Genomic DNA, 6,000 nt, shown 5'->3' on the forward strand with positions numbered 1-6,000 from the left:
TTCAAAGTCCTTGATGAGAGCTGGGGCATTGACATTCTCCACGGGTTCCCATGATCTCTTCTCAGGACCATAATCTTTCCAGTACACTAGGTACCATAATCTCCCCCGTGTTCGTTTGACATCCAGGATCTCTTTAATTTCAAATTTGGCATTAGCCGCAGGAGCAGGATGGACAGGAATTTTTTTGGAAAATCGGTTGAGTATAGTGGGTTTCAGCAGAGAAATGTGGAAGGAATTAGAGATTTTCAGAGACTGAAGAAGGCGAAGTCTGAAAGTTACTGGATTGATTTGTTTAGTTATCTCATAGGGACCCAGAAACTGAGGAGCTAGCTTGTAACAAGGGGTTTTCAGACGTATGTACCGGGTGGACAGCCAGACTTTATCCCCAGGAAGAAGCTGCGGTGGTATCCTGCATCTTTTATCCACGTCTCTCTTAAACCTGGCTACGGCTTTCTGGATGGAGTCCTTGGCCTTCTGTGATATCCGTACAAAGTCGCGGTGGACCGTGTTAGCAGCTGGAACCTCAGAAGGCGCCGAGACTGGTAGGGAAATTCTTGGGTGCTGGCCATACACCAAGAAGAAAGGAGAAGAGCAGGTAGATTCCCCGTATGGTTGTTGTAGGCAAATTCGGCCCATGGAAGTAGACTTGCCCAGTCGTCTTGTCATGGAGACACTAAATTCCTGAGGAAACTTTAAAGTATTTGGTTTATCCGCTCTACTTGACCATTGAATTGAGGATGGTACGCGGAAGTGAAGTTTAGTTTGACCTCCAGCAGTTTGCACAAGGCTCTCCAGAACTTGGATGTGAACTAAACTCATCTGTCAGAAAGAATATGCTTAGGAAGACCATGAAGGCGAAAGATGTGCTTGATAAACAGCGTTGCCAGTCGGGAAGATGACAGAAGGCCTAAGGAATAGCGATCTTGGAAAAGCGATCTGCTACAACCCAGATCATGGTACACCCAGCAGAACTAGGCAGATCGGTGATGAAGTCCATGGCAATGTGCGACCTGGGAGAGTCAGGCACGGGTAGACGATGCAAAAGGCCAGCAGGTCTTAAATGGGAAACTTTATTCTAAAAGCAGGTGGAGCAGGCTGAAACAAAGTCTTTAGTGTCTTGGGACATGGAAGGCCACCAGTACTGACGGCCAATCAAATTGAGAGTATTTTTGATGCCAGGGTGCCCAGAAACCCTGGAGGCATGACCCCAATGAAGAACACAAACCGTTTATTTAGGGGGTACGTAGGTCTTTCCTCGGGGAATGTGTACTACTTCAGCTGGAGCAGCGATCATAATACGTTTCGGATTCATAATAAACTGCGGGCTGGGCTCTTGGTCTGTGGGGTCAAAACAGATAAAGCGTCAGCCTTGGTATTCTTTCCAGCAGGTCTGTAGTGAAGCCGAAAATGGTGGAATCCGGTCTATGTAGGACTGAAGCCGAAGATAAGGCAATTTTAAGGGCTTGGAATGCGGCTTCAGCCTCCGTGGTCCAGTCTTTGTCATTTACCCCCTTTTTGGTCAGCGCTGAAATAGGAGCTGTCATAGCGGCGAAATGAGGAATAAACTGGCAGTAATAATTTGTGAATCACAGCAGGCGTTGGACAGCTTTGAGTTCTTGCGGACGAGGCCAGTTGAGAATAGAAGATAGCTTGGCTGGATCCATTTGAAGTTCCTGGTCGGAAATGACATACCCCAAGAAAGACAGGCTGGTTCTCTCGAAGAGGCATTTCTCTAGTTTGGCAAACAGAGAGTTCTCTCGCAGACGCTGTAACACTTGGCGCACATGCACGCGATGAGTTTGAATATTGGGAGAAAATATTAAAATGTCATCTAGGTATACCACAAGACAGCTGTACAACAGATCCCGAAAAACGTCATTAACAAAAGCCTGGAAAACCGCAGGAGCATTACAAAGTCCAAAGGGCATGATGAGGTATTCAAAATGCCCATCATGAGTGTTAAATGCGGTTTAGCATTCGTCTCCCTCGCGGATACGTATGAGGTTATAAGCTGCACGAAGGTCTAGTTTGGTGAAAATTCTCCCCCCCTGTAGGCGGTCAAAGAGTTCCGAGATCAATGGTAATGGGTACTTGTTCTTTAGCGTGATATTATTCAATCCTCGCTAATCAATACAAGGACGCAGGGAGCCGTCTTTTTTCCCCACAAGGAAAAACCCTGCGCCAGCAGGAGAGGAGGACTTACGGATGAATCCTCTCTCCAGATTTTCTTGGATATACCGAGACATGGCCTCCATCTCGGGCAAAGACAAAGGGTAGACTCCACCCCTTGGGAGGTGAGGCGTTGGGGACCAGGTCTATGGCACAGTCGTATGGCCTGTGAGGAGGCAGCGATTCAGCTTGTTGTTTACAGAAAACATCCGAGAAGCTTTTGTATGGAGTAGGAAGTCCTGCCGAGTTAGGTTCTGTGGACTGAGGCATGGGTGGGTGAATAGATTGTAGACAATGTTGTGACAAAAGTCACTCCAGCGGGTAATTTGACCTCCAGCCCAGTCAATAACAGGAGAGTGCTTCTGCAACCACGGTTGACCCAGTAGCAAAGGGTTCAGAAAGTTCTTTAAAACATAGAAGGAGAAGCGTTCCTGGTGCAGCGCCCCTGTTAACAAGAGAATGGGCTCGGTGATGAGATAGATAGTCTCCTGTAGAAGCCTCCCATCTACAGAAGCAATGGACAACAGTTTGGTTAGTTTTTGCACTGGGATTTGGTAGCGATTTACCAAGGACTGGCACAGAAAATTCCCAGCGGATCCGGAATCTAGGAAGGCTTGAATGCAGAAAGTGATTCCTGCAAAGGACAGTTTTGCTTGTATGGTAATTTTTTGAGAGGAAGGTATTCCACCTAGGGTAGCCTCTCCTACTTGCCCTAGGCGTTGGAGTTTTCCGGCCTCACTGGACAGTCCTTGAGGAAGTGCGTTTTACCACCACAATACAAACATAAATTCAACATGCGCCTATTCTGGCGCGCCTCAGGCGTGAGTCTTGTTCTCTCCACCTGCATGGGTTCATCCGACCGAGAGGAAGATGAGGCCAGAAGAGGCCTTTGGAAGGTTAGTGCCAACCTTGATGTCCGATTGCCTTGAGCAGATTCTTGTTGTCTTTCACGGAAACGTATATCTATTCGATTAGCAAGAGTAATCAAGTCATCCAAGGACGGTGGAAGGTCTCGGCCAGCGAGTTCATCCTTGATTCGGCCCGCCAGACCCTCCCAGAATGTAGATACCAAAGCCTCATTATTCCACTGGAGTTCTGTAGCCAGTGTGCGAAATTGAATGCCGTATTGGCCTACTGTGGAGCCGGAACTTGAGTAGAGAGGAAGCTGCAGAAGAGGCTCGACCCGGTTCTTCAAACACCCTTTTGGAGAGAGAGTTCTGAATGTTGTACATGATGGGGTTGTTTCTCTCCCACAAGGGCGATGCCCAAGCCAGCGCTTCACCAGACAGCAGGGACAGGATGTAGGCCACCCTTAGCCCGGTCTGAGGAAAAATGATGCGCCATGACTTCAAAATGGATGGTGCATTGGTTAACAAATCCCCTGCAGGTCTTGGGGTCTCCCTCATAGCGGGCAGGCGTAGGTAAATGTAGTCCAGGACTGTAGACAGGGGCTTGCTGTGGTGGTGGTGGTGGTGGTGGTATCGGAGGCGCTGGAGGCGCGAGTTCGTTCAAACGAGTGGACACATTTTGCAGTAGCTGAAAAAGCTGATCTTGGCGGACTCGTTGTCTAGAAAGGTCCTGAGCCATATCAGCCGTGTCAGGCAGGGCTGTGTCAAGGGCATCCATGGCTTGTTCAACCTATAACGGTACTCACTGGTTAGTTTGTGGATCCTCGGTGTCATCTGAGAGATGGTGCTTGGAACCCAGGCAACGCTTGGCACAGTGAGTAGAGGCGGTCGGATGGAAAGGCAGAAGTCAGGATAGGCAGCAGACATCCTAACGGGTATGGAAGCAATAGGTCAAGGCAGGCGGCGTAACGGGTATGGAATCAATAGTTCAAGGCAGGCGGCAGGCACGGATACTCAAGTTCAGGCAGAGGTCAGCAACGGGAAATCCAGACAAAGGCAGAAGGAAAGGAAACAGAGAACCAGGGCACAGGGAAACTCACAGGGAACTTGGTTGAACAAGCACGGATGAAAGGAAGGAGGAAACTTAAAATAGGAAGTTTTTGAATTAAGGCGTGAGCAGGCACTTTAAGACAGAACGAGTCAGTGCGCGCGCATTCTAGTGACTGCAGCCGCACATCGAGGATGACGGCCGCGGAGGGAGGTAAGGGATGCACTTACCTGACGCCGCCCAGGGCCAGCAGAGCGTCCGGATCTGGTAAGTGGAGCTCGGGATGAGCATGTAATGGAGGGCGCAGGAACCGGAGCAGAGGCCGTGGGGAAGATGGGAAATGGTGCGGCAGCCGTTACAGAAGCTAATATAAGTACCATTGAAGAGAAAGGAGGCGTGCTAATAACCATCTAAGTACATAGTAGAATTTTTTTTTAATAAGGGAAGTATCAATCTGCATCTGTGGAAATCTTCTGAAGCAGCCGTAAAAAAAGAATTTCTGGACAATTGCAGGACCACTGGCTAAAATACGAAGAGTCGATAACATACATAAAAACAAGAACATAAACAGTAGAACAGCAAAAGTAGGACTTCTACCCATCTCGCAGTCTGAACAGCACAAGCCATTCAGCGGTTTTTGGGGGAAAACAGTTAGTCAGAAATTGAACCAAGATGTCCGTCATGCGGGCACCTTGAATATCATCAGATACCTTAAATAGGTAGAACAATAGAAGCAGTTCAAGATCCATCTATCTCTGAGAACTGTAGTGTAATAAAGTATTCTCAATGATGTGGTGGTTGTTTACATTGATCCACCATCGGCCAATCCTCTTTGAGTTGTTGCAGTGGATGATTCAAGGGCATGTTGGGAATGTTGACATCAATATCCCACTTGTGAAGCAAAGCCGCTCCATCAGATAGGGTTCTGGTGGCATGATCGGTGTTGTTTCATGCTATTAAGAGCCGAACGGGAAATCCCCATCGATATAGGATCTTGTTTTTACGTAAAGCTAGAGTGATGGAAGCCAATTGTCTGCGCAATTGTAAGGTTACTGTGGAGAGATCAGTAAAGACTAACATCTTAAACTGGGTAGGAATTGAGTCTTTCTTTCTTTCTTGAAGCCTCCATTAGTAATTCTTTAATATGAAAGAAATGTATGCGCGCCAGAACATCACGGGGGACATCATCTGCAAGGTTTTTAAGTCTGGGGCCCCAATGTACTCTATCTATAGCACTCTGTCTATAATTAAATCAGATCACTCGGTGTGCAAGATGGTAGCAACGTCTTAATAAAGCCTTGTACATATTGATTAAGGTCTTGTGAGCAACCTCCTCTGATATTCTACGAAGTTTGATATTATTGCGGCGTGACCTGTCCTCCATATCAGCTAGCTTGGCTTTGACCTGAGAAAGTTAATCTTCCAGATCGTAGTGCGCATCTATGAGATCATTATGGGATGAAGTAACTTCCCCCATTTTAGATTCAACGTGTTGAACTCTATGCTCCACTTCTTTCACAGAGGTCGACAATGGGTTAATGAGTTCAGCCATACCAGCATGTAGTGACCGGTGTAAAGTATATATCATATTTTTCATTGTATGCTCTGTAACAGGATTAGAGGAAGATAGTAGGCTCTCTAACATGTCATTTCGCGTGACTGCGTGAGAGGTGATGAGAAAATTATTTCCTACTGTTTTCTGGATCAGGTCTGGGTCACTCTCTATTCCAGTGATGTCTGGAGGATCAGCAGAGGCACTGAGTTTTTCCTCTGAAGTGGGGTAAGTTCTGCCATTTGTGGAAGTGGCGAATGAGGAGGCGGCTCGGAAGCGAGGGTGTCGGCCTGTGAGACAGAGTCAGCCCCATCTCGATCCTCGTCTGACTAACGAGGATAAAAGTCAGTACGTTTCTTAGGTCTGGCAACAGTTTTTCCGAT

This window comes from Rhinoderma darwinii, chromosome 4 (genome assembly GCF_050947455.1).
Source record: "Rhinoderma darwinii isolate aRhiDar2 chromosome 4, aRhiDar2.hap1, whole genome shotgun sequence".
NCBI lineage: Eukaryota > Metazoa > Chordata > Amphibia > Anura > Rhinodermatidae > Rhinoderma > Rhinoderma darwinii.